We start from the raw sequence: 19587 nt of genomic DNA, 5'->3' as shown, positions 1-19587 counted from the left end.
CCAACAGTTGAACAGGACATTCGACTTTTTCAGGATGACAGAACCTCTAGTAATGTATATGTAGTTGTAGAAAAGTCCTCAATTCCTATGCTCATGGGGTAACTGCTTCATTCAAGAATAGTTTCTATGGATGATATTCTTGCAAGACAACGGATTATAAATGCTAGTGTGTCATTCACAACGTATTCGAAACTCGTTTTTCAGAGATACCAGGGCAATAAACGGGGAACAAAACTTCAAGAACTTTGCGAAGAAAACAATCCAGAACTGAACATACTACTCATGTTACTTATCATATTTTGAAATCAGTTTCCCTCTGTTCTAATATTTCTACATAGTAGTTACTCAGAGCAGCAGTGAACACAACTTACAGAACGGTAGAACTAGGTGTAATTACGGGTAATTCAATTGGAAAACATCAGACAGGAATTAGTTATTATGAAATAGGTAGTAATAATAATTTATTAAAACAGTACACATTGAATTATCATAATATGGGCTTATCCATCATCACTGGTGGGACACTTTTCGTAATGTTGGACAAAATAATTGTTCAAATGAAGCTTTGTGTCTATTAATTATACTCTGGTAATTATCTATACTAAGTGCCAGTTTTTTCAAGTCTTATCATAAAAATGAACTTCATGATCGAAAATTTAATTTTCGACTCAGTAAACTCGAAAATTATTATTACCAGACTTAGGATCCGAAACAACTTAAGAATGAAGTGAAGTTACACTGCAATGTAGTACAGATGGAGTGAGGTGACGCGTTGAGTTTTGTTACTGTACAATCCGGTTCGTGATCAGAGGTACAGTATTCTTCCGTCTCTCCCTACTATACGAACTCAGGCCATCACAGTGCATTTTCAATTCATAGTGAACAGTTTTCTCGAACTAGTTGCAAATATGTAGATGTTGTTCATTGTAACGCTAACGCCTTCAAAGTCGCTGAGGGACATGACAACTTGTGAGGTATGTATCCTACTTCATTTTCCACCGTCACTAGATTATACTATTAACAGTAGAATATAACGCAGCACATTGACGTCGTCGTTTACATTCACGATACATCTGTCTACTATGTTCAAGGAACTCTGTAGTCAAGTTGTGCGTACATGGGTTGGATTCTAAGCCTGATTATTACAATATTAACATAGAAGAAATTAATTAAACTTTATATAAACCAAAAGTACATACTTTTAGGCAGACTTTTCACGTGGAATTAAAAAAAAAATATTTTGCTTAATCACAACACAGAACGATATACTGCAATACTTCACACCTCCGTTGTGCAAAGTACATACTGACCCTTTTAAAGTACAGATGTTATTCAGAGTCGGGGAGAGTATGATAATTCGACAAAGACGGAACAAAAATAACCAGGCTGTAGTCTTGCAATTAAATTCATAGTTATATTTGTCAAAGAGAATCGCAGTAAAGAAAATAGAGCAATACTAGGGATTGAACAATATTTATTTTTATGGAAAAGGGCAGACAATTTCGCAAATGATTAAGTGAACGGAGCAATGAAAATATTTTCTTACAGATGTGAGTTACTTGACTATTCCAGTTTAGATCTCTGTCCATTAATAACCCAAAGTTTTTTTTTTTTACAGTATCGCTGTAATTAATAAACGACCCTTTTATTGGCAGTCTTGGTATGGTTTTGTCGTTAATTGTACTGAGCAAGCGCTGATGTCCCATTATAATTGACTGGGATTTTCCTGGGTTTAACCTCAGTCCAAACTTTTGAGTCCATTGATAAAGTTTAGGGGTGCTATGCATAGACATTTCGCTAGCCCGCGCTACGAGCGTGCTAAACTAGCCCTGGTTATCGACTGATTACTTTTACAGGATTCATATCATATCATATCGCCAGCACTGGTTTATGAATACGAAAAACGTTAGTTCGCTGATCATCCACCGGAAGCCCGCGCTAAGAATGTATATGAATATGGTCCTAGGTCTTCAGACATTTGTCATTATTTGTCATAAAAGACTGAAAATTATTGCAGTTAGATTACAAACGGTGATTGTACTACAGGTACTAGAGTTAAGACGGATAAATTTCAGTTTGACTCCAAACAAACAGTTTATCACATTCTCTGCATAATTCTGCACTGAAACATATCTTAATCCCATATTTCATAATCTGGAGAAAGTGCAGTTTGATTCTAGGCGACTCATATAACCAAACAGCATTATTACGCATTCCTGCATAAAGATATGCATAATTATTTTAGTAGAGTATTGTTCACTTTTAGGTACAGTAACTTTATTTTTAGTCGAAGCAACATTGTGAGCAACTTAGTCTTTCTTTTCTCTCAGGATTCAACTTTTAAAACTAAGAAAGATGCATTAATTCAAAATGGAGTCAAAAGCAAGAAAAGTAAACTACAACAAAGTTGGATGTCTATTACAAGAAACATTCTTCTTACGATAACAGACCAAGAAACTGAATTAAGGCAAGCGACAAGGAGAAGACTTAAGTTGCTTTCAACACAAGAAGTAAAGGAGTTTGTATAAATGCTTAATCGTATTCACTTTGGATTTCAAGGCAGAATAGTTAGGTTGTGTCTAACCGTTAGTCTTTGTTTTCCTTTCTGGTATGTAAAAGAACTCCTGCGGGGCAAAATTCCGACACACCGGCGACGCTGATATAACCTCAGCAGTTGTGAGCGTCGTTAAATAAAACATAATTTACAATTTATAAACGCAATATTCCTTTTGGTATTTTTCCTTTAATATATTTCTTCGTTAATTAGCTTGATTTTTCTCATCTTATAGACTATACAACTTTAGTTACACGTACAATTGATTAAACTTAATTCATTTAATATGTGACATCATATTTTGTTGTTCATATCATTTATAAATTTAATCCATTTCATAAACCTCGCATTTTTTCTTATGGGTTTGTTTTAGACTGAAGATGTTCCACTTAACAAAATTCTCTCCAACGCTTTCAATTTTACTTAAGATCTATGACTTTAACATCTATGAATGAACAGAATAATTAATTTATAAGCAGACAATTATTTAGGTTCAGATATTACCAACTGCCCAACTTTGTAAGACAAAGAGTAAGGTAAAGTTATCACTAGGCCTATTCGTTGGCATGGAGACAGAGAGGTCACTAGAGGTTAAGGCTTCCTCCTTCGCAGACAATCGGCATCTGTAACAATGAGGATGTCACTTGTACGACCTTTTCCCCTTTAACCTCAGGAAAACTCAGAGAATGAGTCCACAGTACAGCCGAAAGCACTACACAAATTACAAAACTCCATTACTCTATTAATAATAGAACTCTCAATCTTCAACTTAGCAGCGAACAGCCTTAGACTACTTGTACACAATCAAATTTTCCTTCCAATTCAATACTTTACAAAAAATTTTTCAAAGATTTATCAATATTGAAAAACATTTGTCGAAGATTGTTTCATAATGTTAAAGATTTTACAATATTTCAAAACATTACTTCAAGTTCATTGTAACGTATGTATCCAAATATAACAATATAAGAAACACTATGTAAATCCTTTGGAGAATAACTAGGCTATACAAAACAATATTTTTATTACTTAACTCTACAACACCCTAAAAACAAAGAATAATATAATTGCATGCATTCATTTAAAGGAAAATATTTACGATTATTATTCTGCCTAGGTTATAGGTTAGAATCTTCATTCAAAAAAAGTACGGAATATCGATATTAACGAGATATGTCTTGAAATTTTCTTACATGAATTCTTCATTTTACTGTGGTATGCCGTGCAGAAATGGCTTAATCCATATAATAATTATAATTAACTCACAAACAACTCTCGGGCCAGAACGCCATGTTTGTTTTTTTTTTTTTTTGTCACTTTAATATTTAATATTTTCGAATTCCATTAGTCAATTCCTTCAAAGAATTGTCAAGTCTTTGATCGATTAGAACCTGTCCTTATTTACTGTTAAGACAATCTGGGACTTCTGGAGTATTGTGTGTGAATTGACAATAGAAGATGTAAAGTATTAACAAGTCTTGCAAAATCTTGTGAAGCGTCATACTTAGCGAAACGTAATGTAATCATGCGGCCTGGATGGAAATACTTCTGTCTGGACGATAAGCGCAATTGCTTGCACTGCGGAGTCGTAGTGCATACATACATACATATATACATACATACATTACATACGTCCATTATGTGACATGGGCACACATTTTAGCCCATTCTGAAAAAAAAAAACAGAACATCTACGGAGAAAATATGTGCCACCCTCAATGTTCAGTCGGAATAGAGATTCGCTTCCATGTCTTGACGTCATGGGGAACAGAGAATACGAACAAAAGACTAGGTTGATCCTCTTCAAGGTGAGACAGGTTAGAACAGGGCTGGGCACATTACGTGATTCTGAGAAATGAGCGTTGTGTGCTTTAAAAAGCTGGTCTTGCGAGCGCTGTGACGTATGCATGCTGTACGTCATTCAGTGTCGGTGCAATGGTGACTCTGCAGTATGATGGCGAACTTTGAAGACGGAGCTTCCGCTCATACACTAAAGCGTCCCGCTATTCCCAATGATTTTAATATATCATGGGAGGAGGAGTTCTTTTTGGTAGAGAGCAGTGGATTAGCAAAGTGTTTAATTTGTCATAAAACACTCCAACTGATTAAGGAGTTCAATATCCAACGACATTATTCTTTACAACATGCTACTGAATAAGACAAATATGTTGGTAATGAACGCCATAAATTAATACAACTTAAAGAAAATGTTTCTCAGGTACATTATATTACAGTATCTATTTGATATTTACATTGCATTGTAAGTTATTATACATTTAGTAATATATAATTTTAAATTATACAAGTATTATGATATATCATAGTATAGTATATTACAGTTCATGATATATCATACATCATATTATATATCATGAACTGTAATATACTATACCATGATATATCATAATATTTGTACAATTTAAAATTATATATTACTAAATGTACTATAATAACTTATAATGCAATATAAATATCGAATAGATATTCTAATATAATGTACCTGAGAAACATTTTCTTTAAGTTGTATTAATCATATTATATTATATTATATTATATTATATTATATTATATTATATATTATATTATATTATATTATATATTATATTATATTATATTATATTATATTATATTATATTATATTATATTATATTATATTATATTATATTATATTATATTATATTATATATTAACAGGATGACAATAATGCACTTAGTGAGTCGGCTATGAGAATTAGCTACAAAATTTGCCACGAAATTGCAAAGGAATTAAAAACATTCAACGAAGGTGAATTCATCAAGCGATGTTTAATTATATTGGCAGATGAACTCTGTCCACAGCAAGTAGGGGAAGTGGAAGCCATACGCCTGTCTCGTAGAACCGTGGTGAGGAGATTGCAGTATGTGCGTATGGGTTATGTAAATAAGCCTAATGATTTGTGTGTGTGCATAGAGCGAAGTTTATTTCATCAAATTAATAAGAGTGTTATAAATTCTGTAATGTACAATGGATTGATGTAATATCCTTATAAACTATTATGTACTGACAGACTGAATGACTAGAACAACCGTGGCTCTTGTTATATTAATGCAGGGAAGGTAGCTGTAATGGAGTCCGCCACTGCGTGTGCGTTCTGCTCTGGCTTGGAATTGAAGTGCCTTGCGGAGCGAGAGCAGCTCTGACCGACTAAATGGAGCCGCCCTCATGCCCGGCCCTGGGTTAGAACATCAGCTGTTGAAGTTTATGACACGAAATGACGAAGGGATAATGGTAACTATTGAATCATACACTTTTATGCCTGTTTGTAGTTAGGCTAGGATATTTGATATGTGTTTTGTTTGCACCACTTTCATATTAATCTGTATGTTTTATGGAGAGTGGTTGGATTTAATCATAGGTGAGGGGAGCGAAACCTACAAATTAGAACTTGTTTTGTGAAGCACGTATGATCGAAAGACCCTGCATTGTATTTAAAGGAAAATTCTGATAGTGTAGTGCACCTGTATAAGTACATAATATTCCTCAATAAATCCATCTATCTGCATGCATACATACATACATACATACATACATACATACATACATACATACATACATACATACATACATACATACATACATACATACATACATACATACATACATATGAGTATATAAGTACATACAGTATATAAAATTAAATATGAAGAGTCCACTGCAAGAATGATGGATGTCACTTTCTTGTCGAAAGTGAACCAAGAATGTCAATGCATAGCTTAAGACATATAGAATGTACATACAGAGTTATATGGCATTAACACTGATAGTCATTGTCCAGTAATATCGGAAAATCGCAGTTAAGCTTTGAGCGCTAAGCATTTCAAACTTTCAATTGATTCTCCTAGAAAATGTATTCCAAATGACATCCATCATTCTTGCAATGGACTCTTCATATGTGCTGTCTGTTACTATCATTCTATGTTTTGTTTTCAGCATGGAAAATTTGTTGTAAAATGAGTGACCAATATTTGATAAACAGCTGCCTCTTAAGACAAAAATACTCCATAAAACAAATACGAGTAATCCCCGACGAAATAAAATAAAAGGCGTAACTAATTCCTATAGAAATCCTCACTGTAGAGATTCACGCTGATGCAGTAGCCTCCAGAGCTACTTTCCGACAGCCACAGTGACGTTAATCCTTTCTCCCTGAAACCACGAACACCCACCACAGTAAAGTACTCCGCATCCCCTACGAACAACCCACTATCCTCACCTCATACGTCTGCTATCATTTGGTCGCCGCTCTACGCCGCATAAAAGACACGACGCGACGTTACGGCTTCGTGTTTTAGTGTTCTTCTGCTCGAGATGGTTGTATGTGGTCGACTCATATTTCACGTATTTTCTCTATAGTGGAAGGAACTTCATCAATCAAGTGAGGGCTGTTGTAGAATTAGTGACTACATGGCGTAAATTTTGTCCTTTGTAGAAGATCACCCACAACTTTATAATCTTTACTTCATCATTGAAAAGTATGTCTTTTTTTGTATGCGGATTTTTCAGATCCTATACATAGCTGAATTCTTGTAACAGTCTGTACTACCACTATCACTACCACTACCACCACTACTACCACTACCACCACTACTACTACTACTACTACCACTACCACCACCACCATCACTACTACCACTACCACCACTACTAGCACTACCACCACCACCACTACCACCACCACCACCACCACCACCACCACCACTACTACTATTACCACTACTACTACCACCACTACAGAGATTGGATTTCGACAATGTGTGAGATAAGCGTGGCAAAAGCATCTTCGCGATGCTTATATCCGAGTACCTCGTCCTTTTTGTTCCGTCTTTGTCGAATTATCATACTCTTCCCGACTCAATAACATCTGTACTTCAAAAGGGTCAGTATGTGTAAAATTATCCATCCAATTTTGCGTACTTTACACAACGGAGGTGTGAATATTGCGTCGCATACGGACGACACGTTATACCAGAGACAAGGTACTCTTACTGTAAACAGAGCACACTAATGAGTACCTACATACAACAGCAACTAAAGTAAGGGGAGCGGCTGTTACCCGTCGCTGCGTTAAAACAAACCTGTGCTAGGTACAAGCACAGTTTAGTACAGACGTCTCCAAAAACCTACTCGCGAGTAAGCCCCTGAACGGAACCGAAGCCAGTACGTAATGAGCGCGCTCCGCCTCAACCATCCCCACCTGTACTGTATTCAATGTTTATGCGCAAACGAAGAGCAATGGTGGACTGTCATTATCACTGTGTTGGTCGGAGTGTTCCACCGTTTCACAATGTCTTCTAATCATGGACGTAGTACATTCAAGGATGAAGAGGAAGAGAAATTTTTTTGTGTTAGTGGGGAGAATATGAAATGCTTAATTTGTTCGAAAATTCTTAAGCGTGTGTTAAATTTCAACATGAGACGACAATACACGACTCTTCACAAGGAATATCATACAATTACAGGCATGTTGGACATGTGAAAATAATTTATTTTGAGGCTATCTGTATAACTGATGGTTATACATAATAATCAGTATATTACTCAGATCCGCATAACAAACATAGTTTTTCGTTTAATTTTAGGTGAAATGCGTAAGCCTACAAATATTTTGATAAATATAAAACAAGAAAATACAAACACAAATCACACACGTGTCCTCAGTCTTAAACAACAAAAAAAAAAGCTTCTTGCTAGCTATGTTCTAGCTTGGAATATTGGAAAATCAATGAAGCCCTTTAAGAAGCATCATTTGTAAAATCGTGCATACAGGACGTTACTAAAATACTGTGTCTAGAACAAAGTCAAAGTTTAAGAAAATTAAATTGTTTCCAATTACAGTTCACAGAAGGAATTTCAAGATTGTAAATGTAATTGAATCTGAAGTCGAAACCACAACTAACCAGTTCGTAGCTTACTCACTTGCATTGCACGAAAGCACAGATAGAAATGACAAAGCTCACCTAACCATTTTCATCCGAGGAATTAATGAACATTTTACTGTGTCTGAATGTCTTCTAGATGTAATTACAAAATACAACTGGAGAAGATCTTTTCCAGGCACTGAAAGACACCATAGAACAGAAGAGGTTGAATTTGCAATGGCTTGTGTCTATAGCAACAGACGGGGCTCCAGCTTAATAGTATGTCAAAATAATTTACAAACATATGATATTTCTTATTATTTTGATATTATTTGTAAACATAAGCAGACCGTTGCCGCGATCCCCCACTGATGGCTCCCAACTGTTGAGGTACGAGCACGAATGACGATATGCTTTTAGGAGACCTCTGGTCTAGTATATACAGTCACGAAGCTTGAGTTGTTGAGGTTGCTAGGAACAATAGACTGTGCAGGTACTACTTCGCATTGTCTGTAATGAGGCGATAGCAGCGATCCTAGTGGTTAGCAACTATCTATGAATGCATATTTATTACTATTATTACATATTGAGCTTCGGGACTGTATATACTACACTGTAATAGACCTACAAGGCTCCAGACACAGATTGAATAACTCTGCAGTTGAAAGCGCTGTCATATAAAAATAAATTCTTCTACCATCACCACCACCACCACCACCACCACCACCTCTTCTACCATTACCACTACGGCTACCTCTTCTACCAATACCACTACGCCTACTTCTTCTACCACTAAAACCACCACTACCACCACAACTACCTCCACCATAACTACCTCTACCACCACTACCACTACGACCTACTACTACTACCACCACCACCACCACCACCACCACCACCACCACCACCACCACCACTTTTTCGGGCTGAAAACTTTTTCCCATTTTTCAGATATGAGTGCCAACTTAAATGACGATTTTGTCAATAAATACACATTACAGTCGTGTTCAATTTTCTTACTTTTAAAACCGCTCATTATTTAAAACAATTGCATTTAGTTCGCGAACATTTTATCCGTTGCGTTGTCGCAGTTATCGTGTTTCGTGTCAATCACGTTCCCCTCATGTTTCGTAATCTAGCCATGAATGTTCAATCCCGACCTTACTGAATATTCAAGTCGGCGGCAATCAGAGTTAAATAACATTGATTTATACATTCGAAGTATACCAGGCTCTTCATTACAAGTCTGTTACAGTCTATTATTGCACAGGTAGTTGTCAATAGAGCATAGAACAATGTGAGATTTATTGCGGTGAAATGCTTAAGAATAAATTTATACCTAAACCTTGGAACCCTCAGTTAAGACCACTATGCTTTTAAAGGAAACGGTATCTCTCTTATTTCAAAGAAATCGATGAAGCGGAGAAAACGCCCCTCAGACCATGAAACTTTAATGACTTAGGAACTTCATTCTCTCAATAATTATCGTCCATGAATTGTACTTCAGGCACTGCCATTTTGAATAACATAATGGCGATAGCTCAGCAGTTAACTTTTGCCCTGCATTCTAACGTATGAAGCCATCGAACAGCTGGGCAGAAGAGCACCTAGCTTAATTACACGAGTGGTGTTTTTCACAGAGGCAATATAAACGAGATACTGTCAAGTCTCGTGACTGTCTATCCTAATAGAGCGCATAGACTACAAAGTTATGATTTCGGTATACAAGATCATGGTTCTGAGTTCGAATTATAGCTTCGGTTGGATCGTTGTCCTTTGTCAGTGTGTTGACTTACTTAAAGTTGGTTTCCATGAATGGGATTCTATTGTATCTTCGTCTCATCACTCCAATCTTAGACTGTGAAACCTCAAGGTTTCATGGTCAACCACGATAGCGACAAAAACATTGATAAACAAACTAAGCTTGCTTTTATCATCGTCGTCTTCGCTATTAGTACATCCACCACAACTTCGAGATAATCACATCATCAGATTCACTACCATTGATACCACGGTCCACCATGACTATTACCACTACCACCATTTCGAAATCTTCAGAATCACACCACTGATACCACATTACCATTATTGCTACCACTATCACTTCGATACAATTATCAGAATCTCCACCACTGATATCACAGTCTAGAATCACTATTACCTCTATCACCACTTCGAGATAATCATCAGAATCACCACCACTGATACTACATTCCACCACCACTATCACCTCTACCACCACTTCGAGGTAATTATAAAAATATCAACCACAGACACCACAGTCCACTATCAGTATTACCACTATCACGACTTCCAGATGACCAACAAAATATCCACCATTGATGTGTCACAGTTCACTGTCACTACTACCACTATCACCACTTCTAGATCACCATCGCCATTGGTAGGCCTACTAAAATCCATCATTACCAGTTACCACTACCACCACTTCGAGATAATCATCAGGGTCACCGCCACTGGTACTAACATCCATCATTACCAGTTACTACTATCACCACTTCGAGATAATCATAAAAATATTAATCACAGACACCACATTCCATCATCAGTATTATCACCATCATGACTTCCAAATGATCAACGAAATCTCCACCACTGATGCCACAGCTCATCGTCACTACTACCACTATCATCACTTCGAAATAATCATCAGGATCATCGCCACTGGTACTAAAATTCATCATTACCAGTTATCACTACCACCACTTCGAGATAATCATAAAAATATCAACCATAGACACCACAGTCCACCATCAGTATTACCACTATCACGACTTCCAGATGACCAACAAAATCTCCACCACTGATGCCACAGCTCACAGTCACTACTACCACTTCGAGATAATCATCAGGATCATCGCCACTGGAACTGAAATCCATCATTACCAGTTCCCACTACCACCACTTCGAGATAATCATAAAAATATCAACCACAGACACCACAGTCCACCATCAGTATTACCACTATCACGACTTCCAGATGACCAACAAAATCTCCACCACTGATGCCACAGCTCACCGTCACTACTACCACTTCGAGATAATCATCAGGATCATCGCCACTGGAACTGAAATCCATCATTACCAGTTCCCACTACCACCACTTCGAGATAATCACAAGAATCTCCACCAGTGATACTGCAGTTCACCATAACTATCATCACTCCCATTACCATCACCACCACCAGTATAATATTCTCCTGAGTCCTGAGACATTTGTCGTTTTATTTTTAAAGTTCAATATAATTCCACACTTCAAAAAAATCCTCTGATTGAGGTTCTGACTGATAAGTATATCTATTATCAGGCAGTACATCTCACTTGACGATATGTGTCAGAGGAGGAACAATTGTTTGTATGCATCTAAAGTCTGACTAGTGTAACAAGTAGCTAATCGGCGATGTATGCAATGGAGGGGAAAAGAAACTGGCCACCCACTCCATTATCTCTTGGCCTAGTTGCCTCATAAGTGGTGCCTTTTTTGTATCACTTGTGAGGTTCAGACCAATCTTCTGACAGTTGACTAAACAACAACTACTTTTAAAAAAAAGTCACTGACATGAGGAAAATTGCTGAAATAATTCTGCAGGTTACAGTTAGGGCAAAAATGCAGGTAGCTATGTTATACTATACTTCAAGTCTCTGCATATACATATAATATCATAACCATGTATGAAGTATGATATAGTATACTATTCTCTCAGCACTCACGAGGATATGACTCTGTTAAAGTGCGAGTAGTGTTTTATTCAGCCACGCTATCAACTGTATATGTTAGCGCCAAAATTCAAGGCGCAGAGAAAACAGTATATTTTGTGCGAGATCGTGCGTATTTGCTTGTTTTCCGCACAGAACCAATACGCAGTAAGTGTGAAATACCACATTCAGTATTCCCAACGTAACACACATAACAATTTCCCTCTTCTTACCGCTTAAGCACCACATTCATTTTACTGCTTTAGGCTTTTAACATATAATTTTTAGAGATGTTTAACATAGTAATAATTATAAATTGGAAACTTACCACTGCAATTTCATCTAAATTGCAATGTTAATTATTGTTTTTAAATATTTGCAAAAATTAAGTAAAGTCTACTACTCCACGAAACTTATTGCATTTCTGATACAAGTAACATTAAGGAAGCCGTGAAAAAGCAACAAGATTCCAGATGCGGATGTTATTACTGCAATATGTTATATAAATAATATTGTTAAAATATTAAAATGAAAAATAAATCATTACATAACCTTACCGTTTGTTTTAAGTTCGCATTTATAGACTGGGGGAAAAAAAAGACAGACTTATATCACGGCCTGCTGGAGTATAGTAAACACAGAAAACATTTTACAGCAACAATGTTGAAGAAAGATATTAAGTTTTCCGAAGTTGCTGTCATTAAACAGAAACCAAGATGGAGATTTCATTGCAACTAATCAGAAATTCGTCTTTCAGGTATGTAATAAACGATCTTCGCACAAAATAATGTACGATACACGAGCGGTATGTTTGTTTTCATGTTCTCGGAAATTAAAAAAGTTCAACTACGTTTCGCTTTTTCAATCTTTTCCTCGACCATGAAAACGTCAACATACCGCTCTTGTAACGTATATTACTATTGTCTGCAATCCTCTATTAAAGGCTTGGTTTACAGTAAATCCACTATACGTGCCTCCCAACTTTAATTCGCTCTCGTAGGAAGGCATGCGAAGGCCGGGTATCAACTCGCTATTCAACAACCAGCGTGATGTCCCGTTAGTGTACCGAAGGCGCCCCCTATTACTAATTTTAACAAGAATTCAGTTCCTGAAGATTTTTCTGGTCTATTCAAAGTATACAGGATAGGACTTGACTCAAATTAAAAAAAATGTGATACTCGCATAGAGATCCTGCGGATGGAGAGGGTTAAAATGAGAAAGAGATGGAAAATAAAGGAAAGCGAGAGGACTTTTTGGTCTGCGCTTTACTGAAACCTAATTGTTCAGATATCGTAAAGCTAACCAATTTTTTATTCAGTGATCACACATGGAGTATAAGGATTCAAGACAACGCTATACCGTAATATATTTGCAATAGAGAGGGGGTAATGTAAATTGCGTCCAAGGGGGCTTTTTACCTCCTTACAAATACGTAAATTTCCCCCCGTCCATTACGGATGTTGTACGTAATTGCCTCCCATTTGTCAAGGACGTCACATCTTCCAATCCGCCACTGAGTGCATCTTGCACAGTACTACTTACTTGCCCGTCGAAATGACGTTATTCCATAGAAAACTTAACAGTCTTTCCAACGCCAGTCACTCAACTATGTATCATTTCAGAGAAGTTCTTAAATAAATACAGAGCGACAAGTAGCTTAGAATCTTGGGCAAAAGGAATAAATCTGTTTTGCTCAAATTTTCCCAAAATAAAATACTTTCACTTAGGGCAGAACAGATTACTCGACTTGAGTTTGTAAGCGCCGTTTCTTTTCAATTCCTGCCTGTTTAAAACACTGCTTACTGACTTCTTTAAACACATTTTAAGTTTTATGACGAAGTTTTTCTAACTGAAGCTGTCCAATACTTTAATCATGTTGAACCACATTTTTAACTATAACAGTGATTTGTGCAAATTATGCACGTAAGGTTAAATTACTGGCAGTCCTAAGTCTGCAAATGAGATGGAAAATGTTGATTACAGTGGTATATTTACAAACGGGAACCACGTTCAATCTCTCATGGAAATAGGGGGAGGCAATTTAAGTACGGTGGCTTATGAAAACAGGAGGCAATTTACGTAGTTTTGACCTGGAGAGGCAATTTACCGCAGTCACCCCACTAACAGCTCAAACAGTGCACCGATAAAGTGTATCATGTAGACGCTCTTCTTCAGCGATTTCCTTTTCGTCAATACTTCATGATTTAGTCTGTGCAGTTTGTTCTAATAATTAAAAGTGCAACATGAACGAGATGTGAAATAAAAGTAGCTACACAAATAAAATGTTTTCTTGGTTGTTTTTTCTACCACGAACTTTTCAGAATCAAAATTCAGCTCTTTTTCTCATGTGATTTAATTAAGTGAACTGCTACTAGACGTTTAAGGATGTTAATCTTTTTGGCGAGATTATACATGTTGGCTCTAAATACATGAAAGTGAAGTGTATTAACTGGCTGAGTACACTTTTTGTGACTATAGAGAGCACCCTGTTGTAATCCCACCAACCACTCCAAAGAGTAATGACCACTTTACACAGTATCCTCAACATGAGTGCAGTTGGAAAAGCGTGCAGCTCAAATTAAAAATAGCTACAACGAGACCTTCTGGAGAAAACTTTAAAACCAATGTGAATATACAATTCATATTTCTACAGCTCTAGAAATCATTACAGCGTGCGATTTTATAGAACGTTGCTCACTGTATAATATGGTGTATTCAGAATATTCATGGCTATATCTGGTTGCTGGCATGGTTAATTTAATCTTCCCCTTTTAGTAATTACCCTTGCTGTTTCACTACATAAACCATATAGAGATGGGGGAGAACTGATACGTCATTAACAGGAAAATTGTGAATTCAGAATGATAGAGGAATCATTCGGGAAAAGTCTTATTCTGGGATTAAATTCCGTTCATTTCTTTAAAATGATAGCTGCTGACTGTACTACTGCATCTGCGCTTATTGTATCGTAGCAAAGAATTCTGTAAAAAGACAATTGAATTATTATATTTATGCGAAAAAAAAAAACAAATAACTGCCATCCATCCATATAATTTCGTTCTTTTTACTTTCTGATTATAAGACGTACCTGCATCAAGAAATTTGTTCAAATGTCACACAAAATCGATTTCGGGATTTTAATGAAAATACGCTAGATGCTCACAGCATCTCTCACACTGATAAAAATGGATTTGACCATGCTGTCTTATGTCTACAGCAGGCCTGCACAAACGGCGCTCATTGAGCGCGGCCGCTCCGTCGGGGCGGGAGAGCCGTCTAACACCTCGTCGGAAAGGTACGTGGGAATGACGTAGGCCTGCTATAGATATAAGATAGTCCCTTCTGGTGTAGTGTGTATTATCAGTATCTATTTCACTTTGCCTATCTACGGCTACATAATGGCGGAATCTAAACGATGGAAAAGTGATCATCGGGCTAATTCAAATTCTTTCAATATTGCATGGAAAAATGCTTATTTTTTCACAACAGCTGGAGTCAATACTTATCTGCCACAAAAGTTTGAAAGAAAGAGGAAAACATAATATAATGAGTCATTACTAGTCTACCCATACAGATACGATGGTTTTTTTGGTGAAAATCGCAGTAAAAAGGTGAAAATCGCAGTAAAGAGATTCAGAAGTTGAAAGTTGCATTATTACTTGAGGTAGGATATGTTAGAATTTATTAATCTTCAACAATTTAAAAATCTCCCTTCAGGGAAAAGGCGAGTTCATTGTTGATATGTTGAATAAATTACGGGATTTCAGTCGTAAACTTACACTTTTCGTAAGTCAGTTTCGGGAAAGTAAAGTAGCTCACTTAAGAAACTGTTCGTGATGAAGCCATGTTAAACGATATGTAAATATTAATTAAAATTCAAAATGAATTTAATTCTAGGTTCCAAGATCTTGTCTTTATTGGAAAGAAGTTTAAAGTTATCATACTACATTCCTTCAACACCAGTTGAAACAGTGTCATACGATTTACAGCTTGAACTTCTTGATCTTCAATGTGACCTAAGGACTAAAGACCATTTGAATAATACTTCTACTCTGGTTGAGTTTTACAAGACTAAACCTCAGCAATAATATCAACGACTACACAAGCTAACTGTGAAAATGATTGCTGATGTTTGGCTCAACATTTATATTTGTGAGCAACTGTTTTCTATTATCAACTTTAATAAAGGCAGGCATCGAGCATCTGTAACTGATGTTTCATTACGATCAGTACTATTCCTTTCAGCTGCCAACAGCATAAAACCCCGTTTTGAAGTACTGATAAATAAAAATATAACAACATTATATTGTATATATTTTAAGTAGCTACAGAGTTCCTATTATTTCTGTAAAATAAATGTTTCTTTATTAATTAATAATAGTCCAAGATAGTTTTGTAAATACTGAACGGGAATTCATTTCATGAATACTCGGACTAGTACTTTTGTGTACATTTTGTACTAGATCACCCCTTCTTCCAGCCCGCCCTTATACAGACAGCAGTTAATATCTGCATTCTGCTCTCGAGCTGTGATCCGACTCTGAGAGCGCAAACCTTGTGCAGGCCTGGTATACAGTATCTGTTTATGGGTAGCGAGTTCCCCTGAATTAGTTTGTGGAAGTTTCTCATATTCAGTATCTACGAATGAACATCTTAATTTCAGTAAAGATTTATGGGTCTTTAATTGAAGCAAAACTCACATAATAATGATCTAGTCCAACTTAAATCTAACACGAAGTAAAACGAACTGACAAATGTAATACTATGATTATTCTAAATGAAAAAGGAATCTACCAGTACTTCATAAGATAAATTATTACATGACCTGTATAATTATTCCTACTTCTCGTAACGATCTGAAGTTAAGTTAATATTGTAAAAAATTTCACATATATGTAACATTTTTATGGTTTGGGCCACTATATGAGAAAACTTGAGCCACTCCTACACTAGTAAGAGGCCGTTGCCTTTCAGGGATTATCTGGGCTCATATCATCATCATGATCATTATCATATAAAATTTGTAAACTAAAATGTGTTACATTCCTCCTCAGGTAAATAAAATCTTCTACAAAAAAAAATATTATTTGCGTAAGATTAAAGCATTGATTTTATTCTAACTTCAAGGATATATAATGAAATGTGAATAAGATTTTATTTTCATATACAGGTTCCAACTCAATAATCATTAAAAACGAAAGAGAGAGAGACGTAGGCCTATGGGTTTGTTTAGGAACCCATGTTGCGAGACGAGCCGATTCCATTCTGCAATCTGAAAAACACTAATTTTATGTCACCATGCTAGGTAATGTGATCGCTATCCTTCATTTTTATTTATGTTATTACGTTTGACGGAAAAGTATCACGGAAACAAGGGTGACCAACAGATTTACTGATAAAATTACATCTATGAAGAATGTTACGAAAATCTCTCAAGAATTCCGATCCCTTCCGCCACAGCCAGAATTAATTCCTCCAGGTTTTCCTGCAACTCGACGCAAGTTTTGTTTAATGTATTGAATTTATTACATTTTCACATTTATGACATAAATTACGAATTTTTACATGTATGCCTATCTTACACGTCGTGTAGAGATTAAATTTTACGCGTGACTTTCCAACCCTGCCTCTTTATATTGAAATAAGTGCAGAATCAAATTAATCTACTTGTTGCAATACACAACCAATAACAAAATTTCTCCACATCTTGAGGAAGCAGACCGTATCGTCTCTCTGTCAATATTATTTTGTATGATGAGAAGCTTTCGTTCCACATCACATGATGTAATGGGATCATATCTGTAGCTCGTTACATCAGTTAGTGCAATGTTTGCTGGAATAATATTTGTCTTACCTTCAAGAAGTTGATTCAATTCACTCAGTACCCTGTAAGACTAGTTTAGTCCAGCGCAGAACAATTCTGCCTTTGGGTCCTGGAACTTCTACAACGATTTTCTGAAATCGTCCACCTTCTGAAATGCTGACATAAGGGTCAAATTGTTGACTTCCAATTTCTCAGTCGTCTTCGGTATTCTGTCGAAATGAGCTTGGTTGTAGTTTGATTACCTTTAATGATTTCATTGCTAAAAGCTATCTGAGCCACAGCCAAATGAAAATGTTTGTAAACTATTAGTATTTGCTAAATATTTTAAAAATAAAACTGTGAAAATCTTTTTAGAATATCAATAATTTGTCAAAATATCATGAAACATGAAAAATGTTTACGATTGATTTAGATTCTCCATTGCTTACGAAAAACACGGAAATATTACTTGAAGCAAGTATAGTGGAAGGTTTGGAAGTAAACCCCGAAAAGACGAAGTATATGATTATGTCTCGTGACCAGAATATTGTACGAAATGGAAATATAAAAATGGAGATTTATCCTTCGAAGAGGTGAAAAAATTCAAATATCTTGGAGCAACAGTATCAAATATAAATGACACACGGGAAGATATTAAACGTAGAATAAATATGGAAAATGCCTGTTGTTATTCTGTTGAGAAGCTCTTGTCATCTATTCTGTTGTCAAAAACTCTGAAAGTTAGAATTTATAAAACAGTTATATTACCGGTTGTTCTGTGTGGTTGTGAAACTTGTACTCTCATTTTGAGAGAGGAACAGAGATTAAGGGTGTTTGAGAATAAGTTTCTTAGGAAAATATTTGGGGCTAAAAGGGATGAAGTTACAGGAGAATGGAGAAAGTTACAAAACGCAGAACTGCACGCATTGTAGTCTTCATCTGACATAATTAGGAATGTTTGAGATTGGCAGGGGATATAGCACGTATGAACGAATCCAGAGTGTTAGTTGAGAGGCCGGAGGGAAAAAGACCTTTGGGGAGGCCAAGACATAGATGGGAGGATAATATTAAAATGGATTTCAGTGAGGTGATATATGATTATAGAGACTGGATTAACCTTGCACAGGATAGGGACCGATGGCGGGCTTATGTGAGGTCGGCAATGAACCTTCGGGTTCCTAAGAAGCCATTTGTAAGTAAGTATTGCTTAAATAGGCATCCAACAAGGAAAACTCAGTGCGCAGAAAGCAGCGGGTGTGATTGTCTCGCGCAGATGACGTAATATGCTCCCGTTCCCAGCATGCTCTCAAGTCTACTGTAGGGGGGTAAGAGGGGTATAGCATGCGCGGCGCTGAGTTTTGCTTGTAGGATATCTATAGTGTAATATGTAGCTAATCGGTGATGTATGCAAAGGAGGGGGAAAGGAACTGTCCACCCTACCCCTTTATCTCCTGGCCTAGTTGTCTCATAAGTGGTGCCATGTTGGTATCACTTCTGAGGTTCAGACCTGTCTTCGGACAATTGACAAAACAATTATATTCTTCTATAACCAGGCTATAACTGCGAGATGCGAGGTCTGCTCATCTCACAGCCATAGAAACCACTCACTATCTCTC

The 19587-nt window shown here is 36.4% G+C and overlaps 1 protein-coding gene across 1 annotated transcript in view; it reads right to left on the bottom strand.

The window, feature by feature from the left end:
• LOC138700430 (LHFPL tetraspan subfamily member 6 protein-like) overlaps positions 1-19587 on the bottom strand; it is an 843471-nt gene that overhangs the window by 435791 nt on the left and 388093 nt on the right. The window lies entirely within an intron of this gene.

The sequence above is a fragment of the Periplaneta americana genome, chromosome 5, assembly GCF_040183065.1.
Source record: "Periplaneta americana isolate PAMFEO1 chromosome 5, P.americana_PAMFEO1_priV1, whole genome shotgun sequence".
In the NCBI taxonomy this organism is placed as follows: Eukaryota; Metazoa; Arthropoda; class Insecta; order Blattodea; family Blattidae; genus Periplaneta; species Periplaneta americana.
Note: the sequence above shows the minus strand (reverse complement) of the source record. Positions and strands in the feature narration are given on the sequence as shown.